This window comes from Thermobia domestica, chromosome 5 (genome assembly GCF_964235325.1).
Source record: "Thermobia domestica chromosome 5, izTheDome1.hap1.1, whole genome shotgun sequence".
NCBI lineage: Eukaryota > Metazoa > Arthropoda > Insecta > Zygentoma > Lepismatidae > Thermobia > Thermobia domestica.
The window spans coordinates 252,214,095-252,235,645 of NC_137458.1; the positions used below are offsets into that span (position 1 = coordinate 252,214,095).

Here is a 21,551-nt window from a genome sequence, read left to right on the forward strand (position 1 = left end):
TTTCAATTTTTCTTTCCTCCACATCAAAGGATTACACCGAAAGAAGTTTACAGGAATAAAAATAAGATTTTCATTGTTGCATTCTTATGTTCTCAATGATTTTGCATTGTAAATATTGGTTTTAAAAAAATATTAATACAGTATGTTAAACTTGCAGTTAAACAGAATTTCCCAAGAATTGTGCTATATATTTTAAATTATGCTTTATTTTCTTAAATTATGCTTTTAAAATTAGTTTTCTTCTGGACCCTTAGACAACCACAACCATGTTCAAGGTACCAACCATATGTGTAAATTGCTATTATGCTTTCTATGCTTTTGGGTTGCCCTAGTAAAAATTTTATTAATCTTTTCATTATTGTCCTTTAAATAAACACAATGAAGCCTTTCTAACCATATTCTAATTAATTGTCTCAATCTAAACGCTTAATACAAATTATGGAATGCTCCTAAATTTATGAAGTTTAATGACATATTTTAAGCATAAATATAGTATAAGACGTCGGCTTAATAATAAGGATCCTAAGATGAGCAATACACCTATCGACAATCGAACTCTTTTCTCGCACAAAAAATAGAAACGTTTGTGATTAAACATCTGGTGCAGATTACAAATTGGCCAGCATAAAAATGAAACATTAGTGCTAAACTCTATTACTTGAGAAGGAAAAATCCTTGTCTGTAAATCTCATTTGTGCAGATTTTTACTGGCAATCTTTAACTACAGCAAAACGGTAGGTCTAGATATTATACAATATTACTAGTGTTTAAAAAACGTATTATCAAACAAGAGACATATAGTAATGGATACATCTTATTCACTTGAAGAAAACGATATATGAGCTTACTGTCCCTTTCAGCAGCGAAGCTAAATGAGGCGTGCTACTTCCCTTGAGGCGTGCTACCTACAGCTTAAAATGGATTCAAACCATATACGCTCTCGCCTGAAATCAAATCCGGGTCTATGACGCCAAAGGCTCATTCGATAATTGCTTAACCACGAGCGAGCTAGAACAAAATGATGTATGTGTCTGTAAAATAAATAAATAAGCTATGACAACCATATCACTCATTGAGATGAAACTGAAAAATATTCTTATTAAGCTATTCGTTCTGACACACAGAGTAATATTTGTTATCCGGACAACGATATATTGTACAAATATATGGAATCCTTATGTTTACTACAGAAATCAGTATGAAACATACGTTACTCATATACTACAAACGCGCTTCCTCTTCTTCCGCTAAGATATTATATCATGCCGCTACATGATGTCTGACATCTGTCTTCCATATATTACTTACGTATACGTATGTTACATACGTCAGCTATATGTTATATGCGTCCATCTGTATGTGAGATCCTGACAGCCTATATACAGTTCTTTCGTTCGTATGGAAAGTACGTTTATTCGGAACACTTAACACGGAAAGTGCTTATAAAATATAATTATTCAGTTATATGTTTGCTGTACGTTAAGTCCAAAAACTACAGGATTTACACATGTAACCTACGTTTTTACGTACTTCACATACGTTCTTTTTTCTCAGTGCACTAGTGAGACGAGAGTACATTGTATAGTTAATAAGATATAGCCTAAAATTAACATTGGCTATAAAACATAACACATAGGCCTATATCAATCAATAGAACGAATCAATTTGAATACGATGACATACCTGAGAGTGAAATTTAATGTGCAATTTTCGAGAAAATGGAAATAAAAGAAATTTTCTCCCGCGTTATTAATAACTATTGACCTTTTTTTCAACAAGTTATTGCTTTACTTATATGCTGTAGGTATGTGTAACAAAATACGATGTGAACTATGAGATTATTGTTTGTATTTACCTAACATTAACACATAGTCTTTACACATATAATAATTGTAAGAGAAATACTGACAGCATTATAAGCCTCCGTACGTATGAAATTCCACAAGTACACTGTGTACACATTAATCCTTTTATGCAATTTAATCTAGCTTACTTTAAGAAACATTGAATTCAAATAGTACAAGACCGTATTCATTCGGCGCCCTAATCTTTTTTTTTTTTCCTATCTTCGGTCTGTCAGTTTCCGCAGTTCTATCAGCTACTAAATTGGAAATCCGGTAATATAATAAATCTGTTTGAACTATTAACACACAAATTAAAGGAATAAAATCTTATTTGTAGCTGATATGTACGGTGGGTTATTCCCAATCAGCACAACTGAAAGAGAGAAACTCGTACAATTACACTAGCAGCGACTTTAAAACATCTCCATCAAGCTTCACATATGTTTATCTTAATCAGAGTATACATTGCATTACACTAATCTAATCCTTGTTCTAAAGTATCCTTAAATAGTCGCTGAACATTACCACCTGTTTAATAAACCAATATATTACACTATGTCTGTAGAGTCATTTCATTTCATTTTTTTTTTTTTTTTTTTGCCAAGGGGAATTGCCCATCGACATAGAAGTTTCACATTTTTTTTAGTACATGACTATACAATTTATTGAAAATAGTGTGTTTCTCGAGCTCAGTAGGGCAATTGCTCCCTCCTTCCCTCCTCAAATGATACCTAAGTGCTATATACGTAATGATACCACTGTTTTGGATGTACTTTCTCCTAGTTGTGATAATAGTTTGAAAATGAGAGCTTTCGGTAGCGATATTTAGCTGATAATAATATTGCTATGTTTTGTATAAGTATTAATGAATACTACACCTTCTAATATATTAATAGTGAATTAATATATTAAATAAGGTAACTTGTCTTTGTTTCCTCAAAATACTTTTAGCCCTAACCATTGTTATAGTGACTAGTGCGCATGCCTATGATGCACAAGTGTCCAGGTTCGGTTCTCGGTTGATCGCATTACATTGCTTAATATTGCATCCTAAACTGTGGCCACGTCTCATGTGAAATGATACATGTGAGCCATAATTACCTAGGCTATTCTACCCTATTCTACAATAATCCAACCTACAAACATCTTACTCATATCTCGTATATCCCAAATCCAATAAACAAACGAACATATTTTTAACTTCCCTTGATTAGGTGGTTTTAGTGATGTGAATCCGGATAATACACTAATAGTGTATTTTCTAACACTATTGTTAGTTTTAAATAATTACATTTGTTGTTGGAATGGAAGTGTAATCCATTCTGTTATTCTCAGAATTGTACATGATATTCAAGGTATGAATCTCTCTAACACAGAACAAGAACAGCTATTGGAACTATCCTGCGATACTTAATGGGAAAAAAATTTCAAAGAAAATGAACTTTGTAGCTTTTGGTTGCATGTGCGCTGCCAATATGAAGAGTTGTCTAAAAATGCATTGCAACATTTGATGCCTTTCCCTACCACTTACTTATGTGAGCAGACCTTTTTCTACTCTTTGCAGTATTAAAACCTTAAAGCGAAATCATCTTAAAATGTGGAATCGGACCTAAGATTGATGGTGACAAAACTTATTCCAGATTTCAATGCAATTATGGAAAAACAAAGAATTTCATTTCTTACATTTTAGTGAACCCACATTTGAGAACATTGTTTATCAAATGCATTTCCTTTCTTAAAAAGAAAAATGATTTTCAGTCTTGAAATTTACTATATTTTCAATTGAAATTTCGTTCACTAGAGAACAATCATGTATCTTTAGAATAAATTACTTATTACATTATTTTTCTTGATCTTTTCTTCTTGTCAGCGGTAATTCTAATTATTATATTTTTTTAATATCATGTGAAATTTCATATAGCATTGCAAAGGGGTACGCAGATCACTTTCCGAATGGATAGGGTGTCCGCATTATCGGGGAGTTTAAGAACAACTGCTCTAAATTATTGAACATAAATCGTGAAAATAGTAATATTGAAATAACACTTCCAAAGTGCGCTGCCAATAAAGCATTATCCTTTACCCCAATTTACGTCTGTAAGTTGTCCCGCCCGCCTAACGATTTTTTTTTCTTATCTACATCGTTAGTTTATCGTTAGTTTACGTTAGTTTTGCTAAGATTATCGTTAGTTTCGAAAAAATAAAATTTTTATTCAACAAATAAATGGGCAGGCCAACTTCACGGTTCCCCACCCACAAACGAATTTCAAAAGTTTTTCATATCACATCGTTAGTTTATCGTTAGTTTACGTTAGTTTTTGCTAAAACTATCGTTAGTTTTGCAAAAATAACGATTTTATTCGAGAAATAAGGTTTCCCGCCAAATGTAAAGTTAGCCCGCCCATAAAGAATTATCATAAATTTCCATCTCACATCGTTAGTTTATCGTTAGTTTACGTTAGTTTTGCTAAAATTAACGTTTGTTTTGCAAAAATAACGATTTCATTCGAGAAATAAGATTTTCCGCCAAATGTAAAGTTTCCCGTCCCTAAAAAATTATCATAAATTTCCATTTCACATCCTTAGTTTATCGTTAGTTTACGTTAGTTTTACTTTTCTTAGGGACATACTGGACACATTCCAGTGTACCTGACGGAACATGATAGGCATATGCCTGCTATGTAATTGTGCTGTTAGGTTTACATTTGGCGGAAATCTTTATTTCTCGAATAAAATCGTTATTTGTCTAAAACAAACGTTAATTTTACCAAAACTAACGTAAACTAACGATATGAGTTGGAATTTTATGAGAATTTAATATGGGCGGGCTAATTCACAGTTGCGGGAAACTTTATTTCTAGAATAAAATCGTTATTTTTGCGAAACTAACGATAGTTTTAGGAAAACTAACGTAAACTAACGACGCAATATGAAAAACTTTTGAAATTCATTTGTGGGTGGGGAACCGTGAAGTTGGCCTGCCCATTTATTTGTTGAATAAATATTTTATTTTTCGAAACTAACGATAATCTTAGCAAAACTAACGTAAAATAACGATAAACTAACGATGTAGATAGGAAAAAGAAAAATTCGTTAGGTGGGCGGGACAACTTCACAGACGTCCCCAATTTCATCTCCAAATGAATCTGCCCGAGTTTGAGTTCAAGCGATAGTTTCCGATGCGTAGAACACGCCTGTGAAGGAACCAGACTGGTCAGATGCACCATTCCTGCGATATTGCGTTCCAAAGATGAGGGATGCCACGAGATTCCAATCCCCGCAAATGTCATTGGAGGAGCTGAATGAATTTCTTAACTTTGGGCCCATTCCAAATGCGCAACGCTACGCCCAGCACACATCATCCCATGAAGCTGTTTTCTTCATCGACCAATATGAAAGAGCAGCGAGCGCCGGACTTGGCGTTCAGATTGATTTCAGAGGCTTCGACGTTGCATAGCCCATTCTAATTAAGACAAAAATGAAGTCGAGATATCGCAATCGAACCGAGCTCTACATATTTGTGCTGACAGACAAGGCTAAGGCAGGTAGAACAGCATTCATTGCGTATTACTGTACTGCCAGTCTAGAGCACGTACAGTAGAATCTTGTTCACACGTGGCCACCATAATTTGGTACTTCTCTTGTCATTGATTGTATAACGTTTCTCTTTACATTGAAAATGCTTCCAATGATGCGGGTGTTTCTGATTGAATTCCATAAACTAAAGTGCCACGCCGATCTTAACCTCAATGCTGGCGCCATCTCGTGCCGTCCCACACCTTTGGAACGTGATATCTCAGGAACGATGCATCTGACCACTCTGGTTCCTTCACAGGCGTGTTATACGCATCGGAAGCTACCGATTGCAATCACTTTTGGGCAAACTCATGGACAGATGAAATTGGCGCTAAACCTGGCAGCACTCTTTCGGTCTTCTTTTCTTTTTGTGCGCATATATAAATTTTCAACATTGTTCATATTTAAAAAAATGCATTATTTTGACAAATAAAAATATACCGATCAATGATGATATCATGAAGATAAAATCCATTTTGAATTTAAGCAATATTGTAAACTGGTCATCCATCAGAAATGTATATGACTTCTAAATGTATAGCTACGAACTAAAATAATTTCTTACCAAGTACCATTCTTACATTAGTCCCGGAACTTCAACGAGGGAGCATTTCCCATAGAGAAGCGCACGAGACAAGATTTGTGGTTGTCTCGTCTCGAAAATGTGCTGTAAAAGTGATGTCTCGACTCGAAATATGTATATTTTTCTATTGGAAGAGCCGCGTCTAGACTCGAATTTTGTCAGGAAAATCCTGTCTCGACTCGTCTCGTGCGCATCCCTAATTTCTCACTGTCTCCCTCGATTCCTCCCAAAGCTCAGTAGCTTTCTCACCATAATCCCATGTGACATTTTCTATGAAATAACTTGAACAATAGGATAGCCTACTTCGTCTGGCTTCTCATGTAGCCAAGTTTCACATTCCTACAGCCTTAAATTACACCAGTCCACTAAAGTGTGCTGACTTAACGATTTATACTTCGTGTCGAATTGTGCTTTCGGGCACGTCATACGATTAACATAATACAATGAGGATTTGTTTCAATGTCAAATAGCTCCTAGAGAAAAAACAGAACCCTCGCTTATACATTTTCTTTCATCATATGATTAAGAATTCCAGTCAATAACAGCATTACAATTATGCACAGCGCTAGGATTGTTGCATTGTCCACTGAATATTGAAAATTTTTCTGCATGCTAACCATTGCAAAATAAGTACTGACATTTATAAGATACGGCTCGAGAGCGGTTAATATTCATTTTTCAGCTCTTATTTGACCAAAATTATACTCTATTTGCAGACAGTATTTCTGTGAAAAGCTTTGTCTGCATCAGTCATTTTACAGAAAATCAAATTTTCGTTTAATTTGGTTCTATTGAATAACTAACTCTACAAATATAATATTGAAGTTGACTTTGTTTAAATTAATTATATTATACTTAGTGAATTATAAGTAATAATTCCAACGTGCAGTTACAAGTTTTGTCGGTAACATGAGATTCACTATAAGAATGTTGCAATATTTATGAAATTTAAAATTATTAGACTTCAGTTAAATACCCTTACTAGCAAAATTCGTCTTGTTAATCACTCAATTAGTGTACCAAATTATTATAAATTGACTACGAATAGTTTTGAACAAAATTATTATTTAAGGTATCGTTACTTTGCACTCGCTTCCAAGTTTATAGCCGTATAAACTTCATAGTGATGTGAATATGATACAATAATGTAACATTACTTGTACTGTACATCAACATTTATAAACGAAAAAGAAGCCTTATGAGAAAAGAAGAAAGTATCTCAAAATTAAGTAGAAACTATTAAATACTTGTTAAAAAATCAAGACTGCCATCTCTCAATGTGATTTATCTATACTAAATTCCTTAGTATTGCGGCTATGCTTGGAGTTATCTATGAATAATATTGTTTAGGGGCGTATACGAGAAGTATTTTAGTTACAGCAATATATTAACATATTTTAAAAATTTAGACATTGATAATTTTTATACAAATTATGTACTAATACAATACTGTACTAATACTTACGAGCAGTTTGTTTGAAGTGAAATGAAAAGAATTGTTTTGATGAATTATTTTAATTTGTGTAATTTGTTTTGTTTGTTTTGCGGAAATGTTTTAAGCTTCCAAAATCTGCTAACAATACTTCTATATTTCTTCCACGTATTATGATTATGAATTGACAAATAATTTGCAAGTGCATACTTTACTTTATGTTGTAAAACTGCATATGATCGTATGGTATCTTGTATAATCATGCTTGTTAATGCATGAACTTACACGATGATATTATGTAGGGTAGTTGACATAGAAACGTGGAAACAAAGAAATAAGGACCATCGGTGAAAGATTTATAGAAAAAGGGAAAGAGGTGTATGTTATATTTATTGATCTAGAAAAGGCTTTTGACCGCGTGAATTGGAAATTGTTGTTGAGAGTTCTAACGAAGATAGGGTTGGAATGGAAAGATAGAACTCATAAGAAACTTATACATGAACCAACAAGTAAGCGTTAGGGTCACTCGGTCGAAAAAGTGTAACAGCTTTTTCAGGCCAGCCACTCTGAATGAGGTTTTCCTGGGTTTTCCTCATTCACACCAGGCAAATGCCGGGGTGGTACCTAACTTATAGGTCCCAGGCCGCTTCCTTCCTTTCCCAATCCTTTCTTCCTCCCCTTTCCCCGGATTGTGTGCTCGCCGAGGGACGTCATCCCTCAAATCGTGAAGGGCTAAATGGCCTTAGATGCCGACAGCCCACAAATCTAAATCCTAAATCCTAAGTAAGCGTTAGGATAGGGGAAGAACTGACGGAAGAGAGTGCAATTGGAAGGGGTGTTCGACAAGGATGCTGCCTCTCGCCAACACTATTTAATGTGTATCTAGAAGAGATAGTGAAAAATAACCTACATGATGATGATGGCATTTCGGTAGGAGGTAGAATGATTAGATGCATAAGATTTGCAGACGATATGGCTCTTCTTGCAGAATCTGAAAAGAAAATCAATAAAATGTTAGAAAAAATGAGAAAGGGCTTTGAAGAATATGGGATGAAAATAAATATTAGAAAGACAAAACCCTGGTGATTGAAACGAAGGCGTCTGTGTTAAATATAAAAGTAGGAGGGGAGAAAATAGAACAAGTGAATAGTTTTTGATATCTAGGTAGTATTCTTAGTAATAACATGAAGTGCGAACCTAATATAAAAGCAAGGATAGGAATGGCGAAAGAAGCCTTTAGGAGAAAGAAAAGTCTGTTTTGTGGGACCTTAAATAAGGAGTTGAGAAAAAGACTCATAAAATGCTTCGTGTGGAGTGTTGTACTGTATGGGGCGGAAACGTGGACATTACGTAAAGGTGACAAAAATCGACTGGAAGCCTTCGAAATGTGGCTGTGGAGAAGAATGGAAAGAATTAGTTGGGTCGAGCGGAAAACGAATGAGAGAGTGTTAGAAATGGTGGGTGAGAAAAGAACACTTTTAGATATTATTAGGAAGAGGAAGAGAAACTGGTTGGGACATTGCCTAAGAAGAGATTGTATCATGAGGGACGTCCTAGAGAGTATGGTGGCGGGAAAGAGAGGGAGAGGGCGAAGGGGACTACAATTAATGGATGATATTAAAACAGAAAGATCATACGTGAAGACGAAGAGGCTAGCGGAGGACCGTGGAGCATGGAAGTTTCTCAGCTGCAGCAAGTGACCTGCCAATAAAGGCAGAATACCTATGATGATGATGATGAAACAATTTTTTAGTCATTTTGAAGAGTAATGAACTAAAAGTACAATCACGGACAAAAGTTTAAGGTAGTTTGTGAAAATATATAGTTTAACATATCAATAGGGTACTTTACATTAATATTAGGTGCATGCTGAAAAGAAAGGCCGATCATTTTTCAATTTAGCATGATCAGATTTATGTTCTAGTATTCTGTGCTTGCAACAGAGATAGAATCGTCGGAGTAAAGTTGCGTGGGAGTAGCAGTAAGGTGAACTGGCTGTCGTAATACAAAGTCTGGCCGAATCTGTCATACGATTTCTGAAAGACAAAGGACAGAAATGCAGCTGACATTCATCGGGAATTGTGTGCCATTTACAGTGTGACAGTAATTAGTGAAAGGAAAGTCAGGCAATGGCACTTAGAGTTTTGGGAAGGGCGTTCAAATGTTCATAACGTTGAGCGAAGGCCTAGTGTTCAGACGCACGATCTGGCGGAACGCATTATTGAGTTCTTCTAAAGCGATCCATTTGCCATTCACAATAACTGAATCAACCGATAATTTTCCAAAAGTGACTGAGAAAATAGTGCATCGAATTGCGACTGACAAAGCTGGATTATTACGAGCTGAGTGCGAGGCGGGAGCCAAAAATGCTGATGGACGCTCACTAAAATCAAAGGACGACAGCTGTACGTGATTTCTGGCCCTCTGGGGGCAGGATGGGGATGACCTCTTTTCTGACATAGTGATAAAACCTAGATATCGTACACAACTGGAGAATCAGTGCAGTAGGTAATGCAATTGCGATACTGGTCCTCGTACAGCGCAAAATTCAAACAAACAATATCAGTACACAAAACCATGGCAACTGTGCTTTGGAACCGAAATTTTGTAATTCTCGTGGAATTTTTAAAATCTTAAGGACAATTATAGCAGATGTATTGCCAAACATTGAATAATCTGCGACGTGCTATCCAAAACCGGACACTGCGATTTGATTTTTAGTTTAGCGCCCTTTTCAGCAGCGTGGCTATACGAGACGTGGACCTACCGCTTAACATGGAATTTGAACCACATGAGCTCCCGCCAGGAATCGAACCCGGGTCCCCCACGCCAAAGACGCGTACGCTAACCGCTTAGCCACGAGGGAATTCATGCTGTACTCTGGAATTCTCCTGATTTATGACACCTACCCATATGCAGCTACTCACACTGTTTAGACAATTCAAATACTTTGATGGGGACTATACAATCATTACCCTTACAGCCTCAACCTTACCCGCAGCGATTACTTTCTTTCTGTTCATCTGAAAAAGTGACTTCCACCAAAGTGTTTCAACGATATTGAAGCGCTCGAGACATCAGTTCTGGACAGGCTATACTATCAGGCGTATGACCTTTACACAGAGGTTATACAGAAGCTTGTGCCATTCTACCAGAAATGTCTGGAGATTCATGATGGCTACATGGAAAATTAGCCAAAGTATGTGCTTGTTTATCAATCACAATAATATTTTCTACTTTTTAATAATAAATAATAATATTTTTCGATAATATTACTGTAAATAATTGTAATTTGTTGCTAAAGAACTATATGAAACTCTTAACTTTATAAATATTTTCTTTTTGAATTACGTTCTTTAGTTGCGATTACAGAGAAGTACTGCAATAAGTTTCTCCAAAGATAATTTATTTTCTTTATAACTTTATAGTCTTACCTAACGTATAATACATTCGAAATTGGAATCAAACTTATATGCTACACGAGACCTCTATAGATAACCCTATATATTTTATTTACTCAAATGACAGAGGAGTAGGTGTGTTAGATTTCAGTTAAGCTGGGTTAAGTATCACGATGAATTCTTCAGTTCCTGTTTAAATCTGACCGTTATTTTTAACACATTCTAGTCGGAGCCCATTCCTGCGATATATTTCCCTCAAGTCGGCGGGTTTTGCGATACTTTTCGATTTTTATAAAAAAAAATAGTGTAAAAACGTTAGAGCAATGAAATATTTATTTCTTGAAATATGAACTTAGTCTTAGAGAATACAGCATTATCAACCTGTTTTCTAATTTTTATGTACCTTTTTATACTTTTTTAAATATAATGGGGTGGGGGTACACTAAACAATTTCATGGTAATTTACCTTATAAGCAAACGGTTCGCAACGAACGGAAGAAACTTTACATGTAATCGAAACCCCAATATGTTGTTCAACACTCGGTGCAAGCACAGTGCGATATTTGGTATAGAATGGATGCTACGAGAGCGGAAATGAACACGTGTGTTCTGTTCAGAGTTACTCACGATCGAGAGGTGAAACTGAATATTAAAAAAAGCACTAAAATTATGCAGAAATACTAAACGTATATATTTTAGGGAAGAATAATCTGCATGTATGATCTGTCCAATAAGAACAAAGGAAGAGGTTTACTAAAGTCAAAACAAAATCAATAATATATCTACTGTTTATTAAAACTCCTCGGGGAACGTAGACCCCGTAGAACTAAGCAATGCTAACATGTGCTCACGCACTGGTTCTGCATCGTTCACAGATAAAAGTACATTGTCACCAGTGCTTACACAGACTATGCGGTACCAACGGCTGCATCTTGAACATTCGATCCAATACATATTGCAGATAACCCAGGACAGAGAAATGAAAGCGCTTGCAGCATTACATCACGTAATTAACGAAAAATTTTCTTCTTTCTCGGCGCATGTCACGAACACTGCATTTGAACAACCTTTGTCTGCCACAACACGCTTTGTTTTATTGGTGTAAGAAAGGTCAGTCTCTTCCACGTTGTAGATGTGTTCCGGAGAGTTGGCCAAGCCAGTGCCTTCTACGGTTTGATGCAGATCAAAATATTCTGTGACAACTTCCTTCTTGAAACCTTTTGCTCTTGCAAGAGATAGCTGTCTCAGGGTTCGTAATAATAATTCAGGGTTCCGTTTGAAAAACAATCGAAGCCAATTTTTTACCGCCGATCGCGTCTCCCTGTTAAAAGGATGTTTTAGTGTTTTCTTTTCAGCGTAGTCAAATGCGACTTTTCTTACATTTTGCGGTGTTATAGGGGAAGCTTTCCGTGCCACCTTGAGCAACAAGTTTGCCATTTCGTCTTCCTCTTCTTTCCCAAACACGGTCTAACCACCGTGTGAGCTCCTACTGACAGATTTCAACCGCAAGTGTAACGTGCCCTTGGGTATCTCGTATTTCTCGACAGCCTGGCAGAGGGATAGTTTTTTAATTTTCTCGAAGGTTTGCGCCATTGTTTGCTCATTCCATCGTTCGTATTTTGTGCCATTCTTTACTCTCTTGTAGTCTCTGGGCAGCTGTAATGAAACATGAAACCCTTATAAGACACTGTATACAAATTGTACAATAATCAGAAGAGCAATACAAAGCTGCGTTCAGTGTCAGCCCATCAAATCTGTTCAGGGTAGCCCCACAACGCAGGTTGTCGGTTAAGTGTTCGTAATGTTTCAGAAATGGCAGCACCAGTCAGCATGTAGCAGTCAGGCATGACTAAATCCCCGCCAAACTTCCATGCATCAACAACGTTGTACTGTGCTGTCTCTCATAGAAATAACACACTATATACACAAGGTCGCAAACTACAGTATGGCTATTTAATTACTTGATCCATACACTTGTGTTTGTCTCTTTCGCTTTCCTCTCCAAAACAAACGTGAGTTCCGCACGTCGCACGAATATTTACCTCACCACACAAACGTCTACCAATTCCACCACTTTCTACCAAACTCAAGGTGGCGGTTTTAGGAAACCAATGACAAACGTTAATATGTTCAGAGTCGCCCTCCGTTAAGAGTCCCCCCAACCCCACTCTAAATATAGCTTTTTCAGTTACGAAAAAAGTCCGACAAGCAATATGATTAATTATAACTATGCACAATTGAGTATGCATATAAGTATGCATGAAAGTAAGCTTTATAGCGCATTACAGCCCTTCAAAAATTACAAACCATCAATACAAACATTAGATACTTTGAAATGGCATATAGGTATAAGTATAAAATAAAAATATAATGCAAGAAAGATTATTTATATTTTTCACCAGGAGTCGCCCTTTTGTCGTTCGACCTTTTTCCTTTCGCTCTTATGTCGTGCTACCATTGCCAGAAAATGTATAAGAAAATACATAAATAAATAAATAGGATTGTTGTACCTAAGAAAATATTACAAAGAGATATTTCCCACCCACTCACAAAAATGTTTATGTTATAGTCATTCTTATGGCAGTCATTACAAGCTACACGAAAAAAGAAAATAGCTCAACTTCCCCGCTATAGAAGCGCCGGCAACATAATCTGGGTCAATAAATGAATACTCAATTTCAGTTCCAGAATCAACAGCAAACTCATCAAGCATAGCCTATTCCATATTTCTTCTTCGGATAAATACAACCTGCTCGGGAGAGTAATGCTTCCGCAAGTACGTTTTTTCGCGCGCTACTCTAGCCAGCTGTTTTACGCACTATCCAGTTGGTCACAAAATTTATATCATGGAGTACAAGGGGAACAAAACGAGCCCTGCGGAGCTTCTAACCCGTTCCTACTATACTACTTATCTGCACAAAAGTAAGTAAATCACTTTTTTGAGTATTATTTTCATGTTATTTTAATTTAAAAAGTGTTATAAAAATGTAAAAAAAAAAAACTTTCCTCGGACCGGGTTTGAAATCACACCAAAAGAGATTTTTGTTACTGACATTTGGCGCTAGCCCACTCGGTCACGAAGACCGACAACAAGAATCGTTTGATTTCTGCTATTTGAATGCAACGTGGCAAGAAATGGATAACGCCAACCAATCAGAACTGTGTTTTTCGTTCCTACTTCCGGGAGCATTACTCTCCTGAGCTAGTCCTGGATAAATCTCCCATTTTGAGTTAATAATGCATGTAAGGACTGGGAAACGTATGCCAATTGTTATCGCTCTAACTCGCACTGCACCGGATGCACTGGCACCTGGATTTTTTTTACAAGTACTAAAAGGATCACACAGTTTATAGGAGAAATCGAATGTTGTCTACTTATAGCCATCCAATGTTCAAATTAACGGAAATTTCATCACGTCAGGGAGACGTGATCGGTCCATTGAAGAAAAGAAAATCATCACGGCTATATACATATAAACAAAATTTGAACTCTTTAGTTACAAATGATGTGTATTTAGTGTCCTGTGATTATGCTTCGAGTCGAGTGAAGCTAAGATGATGATGGTTATGAAGGAAATTGTGGAATAATGACAGTGCGAGGAAACTGTAAAACCCCAAATAAAGCCCGCACATGGTGTTTATCCACCACAAATCCCATTTAATACAAACTAGGATTGAACCAGGTACCCCACGCACTAGAGATGAATGCTCTACTGTAGAACCACCGCGGCTTCAAACTTGAAATAAAAGTACCATGTGTAATAAGAATTTATGCAAAGTCCCAAGAATACAGTATATTAAATTAATAAGTCAAATACCCAAGTTTGAATAATTAATTAGAGATATACCTACCATTATACTTTTATCACTGTAATCTTGTGTGGTTTCGTAAAGTTTTAAGTCAATCCTGTACCAATTGGTTAATTTGTTACCTGTATCATCTTATTGTTTGCTCACATGCGATAATAGACGGTAACACCAAACTCTCCGACTGATTTGGTACTTCGGATAAGAATACCTGTAAGAGAATAACACAGCATACACTTTACAAACACTCAAATAGAACAGAACTTTGAAGTGCCATGAATAACAATATCACCATTCTTGTGATGTTGGTAAATTTTGTCGTGTATCTTTGATAACACTAACTTCCATAAGGATATGCACCTGGAATCAACACATGAATACAGAGCCGTCATTTAGGAGGGAAGTGAGGAGCAATTGTCCACTGAGTTTGAGATTTATATAGATTATATCAATAGAATATTAGTAAATTAGTGAAAATTTTATATCAAGGGATCTCCTCCCAGGCAAAATCTGAAATGACGCTCCTGCTTTATCATGAGAGATCAGGAAGGCTACTTCACTCTCATTTAATAATTTGATCAACTTATATACGCTAAAAAAATCAGAGCTCTAATTTTGTTAGCTAGTTTCTTCTTTTTTGACATAGAAGGACATAATCTTGATCAAGGTAGTGTATAATGATGAACTGTTGTCAGCACCTCCTAAGACCAAGCTTTATCAGTATAGTTTGTTAAATTGGAAAATAATTCAGTCACCCTGTCCCCAATAACAACAATTATGTCCAAGTTCTTTAAACCAAAATTAGAAATCACTTTATTTTTTATCATATGACCCGAAATTAAAGGAATTATGAAGATTTAAAATTTTAAAACGGCCTCTATTTTGAAACAGTATGACGGATCGGATTCGATATTTGTAATATGAATGAACTGACTAGATTTGGTTTTAATCCATTCGCTTTTAGGGAAGTTAATGTATCCACTATATACAAGAAATGGATTCTACTATTATAGAAATAGATGAATAGGCCTATCTTGAGATATCCGAAATAGGCATATTAAAAAATCTGACATAAGCTTATTACAAACCAGAAATTATAAGGAGATCGCTGGCAAGAGGATGTGATAAAATGGGGGTCGTGATAAGAATTAGGTTGAGAACCACTGTACTATAGTACGCTCAGGATTACAATATTGATAAGGAAATGCGATTCAGTCACTAACACTCACTGCACTCCAAAGCAAACACTACGTTCTCCGTTTTACCGTCTCCGATTAAACAACCCAGTTCATAAGATGAAGACATTGAACTTACCTATGATTTTAGTGTCACACAAGAAAAAGCATATCTATCGCTATACACGTCAGTTGAACAATCTGTCAACAAGAACACAAGAACGTAATTAAATGTACTACTATGAGCAAAATAAATGACGCGTCTCTTTATTTTGAAGTTTTTTGAAAATATCTCCGTTTTCTTTATATGTTCGAAATTTCGGAAGGTTTCCCCAGCAGGACAGGTTAATAACAAACCCGTTTTTAATATTTGTGTTAGATATTAGCTTAAAATAAAGAAATTAGAAGCAAAAAACATTAAATCGACAGAAATCTCGAGATTACCAACTCTGCTAAAGTGGGAAATTTTCAATTACGCGAGGGAATTCTGCAGTTCAACACGAAGCAGCGACATCTATGTCATTGAGAGAAGCGTGAATTAGATCTACAAACGAAAATTTTAACGAAATATTTCTAGTATGTCTTATTATATGCATTATCAGCGAACTCCAAATATATGAATCTATGCTAAGTATTAACGTATAGATAGTGCAAATAGTGGAAATTACCTATGGAAAAAGACGAATTGTTAGCCCAATCGTAATGAAAAATCGTCTTTACTGTAGAACAGGTTCAACTTACGTAACAAAACAAATAGCTCAGTTAGATAAAGCATCGAGTTTGTATACCGAAAGTAGACGGTTCGAATCCTGTGGAAGTACTGTTGTCATTTTTATCACTAAGGTTATTTTATTTATTTTTTATTTGGGAAAGAATCAAAATGTAACATATGTGTAAAACTCATGACGATACCAAAAAAAAAAAAAAAAAGTTTGGATATTTTGATAACAGATTTCCCTATTAAATGTTTAATTTTCTCTATAAATATTTGTCTTAAATTGAAATTGTTTTGAATTTACTACATAAGGAAATTTGCCCGAAGGAGGAGAACTCAAGTAATTGATATTCTATGTAAAAGCAACCTATTGTAGAATGATGATGGTTCTTACCTTCAGCACATAATCTTAACGTTAGAGAGTCAGAGAGAGAAAAATCCTGTTTTTCCTCCCCTATGACCACTCATCTTAAAGCTCTATCTATAATGATTCGTGTCACATAATTTCGGCACTCCAAAGACATTCATATTTATTATTATTATTATTATTATTATTATTATTATTATTATTATTATTATTATTATTATTATTATTATTATTATTATTATTATTATTATTATTCCTGAATATGAGCCAGAGCCCACTCTGAAAAATTGCATCTGGCGTTCTGAGTGAAAGTTCTATGGGATTATTAGAAAAATATATTCCCGTTTCCACGCTGATGGTAGAATTTCTTAAACAGTTATTGAATTACGTTCGAAAGGTAGGCGTAAATAGCGCCCCCGCAACAATGTGGCGTGGGGACCGCACAAGCTGCAAGGCCAAAAAATATACAGAAAGTACGTCGGGGCGGAGCAGGCCAAATTTTCACACGGGCAAAGTGACTTTTTGGCGCCCTTCCCCTAGTAGTAGCCTATATTTTACATTTTATCATAGTGTTTTTAATAGTTTAAACCAGGAGCGTCATTTCAGATTTTGCTTTGGGGGGGGGGGGCAAGACCTCTTGATATAAGTAAAATTTCGCGTTTTTCACTGATTTACTACTATTCTAATGATAAAATCTATATACATCTCAAACTCAGGGGGGGCAAATGCCCCTCCCTGCCCTCCCTAAATGACGCCCCTGTTTTAAACCCATTTTCAAAAAGAAATCCATTACCTAGGAAAACTTCACAAAGAATATGGCCCGCTATAAACAATACCAACTCCACCCCCTCTGGTCTAGTGGCTAGCACGCCTGCCCTCTGTGGTACCGGGTCCAATTCCCGGTGGATTACTGTTGAACGATAAAAGTGGTTTTGATTCCACTATAATTAGTATCCACATCTCCCTTGCCCATTAAGGCATAACCGTGGAACGCTAAACTCAAGCAAACAAACAAACAATACTTAATTCCCGGCACTCTTTATTCTACATGCCATCTCTCAATTTTTCGATACAGCCCCCTTAGTACTATGAAACTCTCTTCTTCCATAGTGAAATGTAAAAAGATCATATAATTGCCACTACTTTACAAGAATATAAACCAAAAACGTCAGTAGAAAGCACATTGTAAAATTTACTTTTTGAGGCTCGTTTTGGTGCCCCTCTTTCTCTGGCACCCCGGGCAGTCGCCCGGCCCTTAGTCCGCCCTTGAAAGTACGGACGCATAACTAAGGACTGCGGAGGAGAGGTTAACCTTCATGTTATGCCACTGGTTTGACGTGTTTGAAATGTTCAGTAAGTGATCGGTTAGTGAAATAATTTCGACGGTTACTGATGTTTAAAGTTTAGCTAAGACAAAGCTACCTAACCAAATACATTTGATATCGCGATGTCACAATTTGATTTTTCCTCACATAAAAAAGATAAAAACAATAGTAATAAAAACCCTCACTCGTACTGGGCTCCTAACTAACTAACAACCTAATTCGTACAGACTAGTTGCTCTGACCAACTGAGTTTCGATTTCTTACGTGAGAGAAGTCTGTTATATTAAGAGGCATGCTTTTCATTATCAAAACTGTTCGAAGTAATACGAACATGGCTTAAGAACAGAGACGGAACTGAATTACCACTCGATTGACCTTGAGGGCAAATCACCAAAGCGTAGCTATAAACGTAAGTTCCTGCATGCATTTCTCTGGAGTTGTGTTCAGTATTCCTATCTGCCAGTCATGCTTGTTCGTAGGAGTAATATGTTACAAACCTAACCTTTCGATAGAGCACAATGACAGAGAATCAGAGGAAAGAAACTCTTGCCATTGTGAACGTGGGATACCACACTGTGCAATAAAACTGACGCGTCTCCTTGAAGTGATATTTCATCGAAAATAACTCGTTTTCCTTTATATAGTCTATCCGAAGTTTTTGAGGGTTTCAAAATGAGGAAATGTTACTGACAAACAAGAACGCATTTATGGGTGGGTCTAGGGGGTCCGGACCCCCTCTGAAACCCCAACTTTTCTGTAAATTTAGCCTAATTTTGGGGATTATCTTTTAAAATTTTATTATGATTTATCCTAATATTGAAGTCGGACCCCTCCCGAAATAAATTACTGCATACGTGTCTCTGACAATTTTCAATATATTCGTTAAATAATAAAGTAAAATAACTAAATTAGGAGCAAAAAGCTTTAACACGGGCTAACTTTTGTCTACTGCCAATATTGCTAGAAGGGATATTAATAGCAAAAACTGCTAGTCAATGCTAAACCTTAGAACGTCATCCCGAACAACAAGTCTATTATTGAGAACTACATATGAAACATGTTATTAAAACTTATCCAGCTTTTATCTGGCATGAAATTATTATATACACCAAAATTCACTCTCCTAAAATGTGTATCTAAACAATGTACGAAGCAATGAAAATTTTTTATCGAAATATTTGGGCAGGAAACTCTAACAGCCAGCCATTTTATTTAAATCGTAATAAACCCTGTAACCGTACGTTAACGTGAGGACAAAGCTTGGTCCATTGGTAAATTGTTTGAAGAATAAAAACTCAATGTTCGTAGGTTCGAATCTATCCAGTCACCACAACATTTTATTCTTATGTGTAACGATGAAATAAGAAAAAATGTATAACCGTTAAGACAAAACTTCAACCAAGTCTGAAGAGAACAATACTAAAATAGTAACACAATGACGTCAACCAAAAATTATTTCATGCAGCGTTTGGACGAAATTACAGCTGTTAACAATTGCAGAAATAAAAACAGGCTGATAGCTGTAATGCAATCTAGACTTCTGAATGCATTTACTTCCAGAAAACTTCCGTCTCGTCATTGGTATGCCGTTAATCATTGTAAAACCTTTCAATTGGAAGTGAAATGACACAAACTAAAACAGTTTTAAATCAATAAATAATGTCTATGTGTAAAAGTAGGTGTCTTTTATCTGTAGTTCTGAGTTCCTTTTACTTTGAAGTGACAAATGAGAGAAGAAAGTATGGTGTTCGAAAAAAAAATTGAGATTTCAACGAATTTATACGTATTATAGCCCCTGACACCGAAAAAGTTATTTTTCGATACATGTCTATCTGTTCGTCCGTCCGTTCGCTACACTTTTCTGTGCACTCGCCTAGAGGCCATACCGTTCAACTTATCTGCACCAAATTTTAGTTTAAGATTTTCATAGTATTTCCTATAGTTTTTTTTTATTTCCCTCCTACTCCCAAAACAAGGGTAGTTTCCTGTACGATGAAAATAGAAAAAATATATTTTCTCATAACTGGCTCTAACGATCTTGTTTTCTTTCTTTTTTTATAAATCAATTTTTAATTAGCAACCCTATTTTGTGGTATAAGGCATTTATCTGAGAAAAATCTACAAGGGGTAGTTTATACTAAGGGGGTGAGTTTTTTCTCAGTGATTTTCTCAAAATGGACTCAAATGTTTTCGTTCATATTTCATAAATAAAGATTTCATTAATAACTTATCAATATGGCATAACTCGTTTGTCCTAAAAAAATGCGAGGGGTAGTTTATTCTTGGTGGAGTGTTGTCTGGGCGATTTTCTCAAAAACGACTCAAAAGAGTTTATTCATATTTCAAAAATAAATATTTCGTTAATAACCGAACAATATGGCAAAACTCGTTTGTCCTGAAAAAATATGCGAGGGGTAGTTTACTCTTGGGGGTGTTTTTCCTCCACGGTTTTCTCAAAAATGAGTCAAGCAATTTTGTTCGTACTCAGAAATAAATATTTCATTAAAAACCTAGTAATATGGAATAACTCGCTTACCCTGAAAGAATCCTCAAGAGATAGTTTATTCGGGGAGTTATTTTTCCCTCACGATTTTCTCAAAAATTACTCGGACAATTTTATTGATGATTCATAAATAAGTATTTCATTAATAACCCTATATTTTAGTATAAGTCATTTCTATGAAAAACAATTACAACGGATAGTTGATTTTTGGGGTCAAGGTTATTTCCCCGACAATTTTCTCGAACGACAGGCGATTTTGTTCAAATTTCGCAAATAAATATTTCATTAATAACCAAAAGTATATCTTAACTCATTGTTCGAAACAATTCACAAGAGGTAGGTTACTCTTCACGTGTTCTTTTTGAACGACTTTCCCAAAGTGACTCATTTGATTTTTTTCATATTTCATAAACAATGATTGCATTAATTGGTCTATTATATGTCTAATGAAAATGTGCTCAAAGTGTGAGTTAGTTTTGTAGTGTGGATTTTCTTCAATCGAAGTTTTTTATTCGATAATCTGACATTCGATGTATTTGAATAATACGATAATTTTATTCGTATTATCCAAATACACACTTCAGTAACAACTGCGGCCTAACACAGTTAAGAAATTGAATTGAAAAAGTTTAGTGCGGTGGCCCTGTAATTGAATATTTTTTGAGAAACTCCCTAGCTTTTTGTGGTAAACTTAGGCTTTTCTTTTTCGAGCGACAAAAGAGAGAAGAAAATATAGTGATTATGAAAATAATATCAAATTCAGATTTCAACGGATTTACATGTTTCATGGCGTCTACATACCGAAAATGTGACTTTTCGACAC

The 21,551-nt window shown here is 35.6% G+C and overlaps 1 protein-coding gene across 1 annotated transcript in view; it reads left to right on the plus strand.

Annotated features, from left to right (window-relative positions):
• The window catches only part of LOC145685470 (endocuticle structural glycoprotein SgAbd-4-like), a 64,057-nt gene that overhangs the window by 16,664 nt on the left and 25,842 nt on the right, over nt 1–21,551 (plus strand). The window lies entirely within an intron of this gene.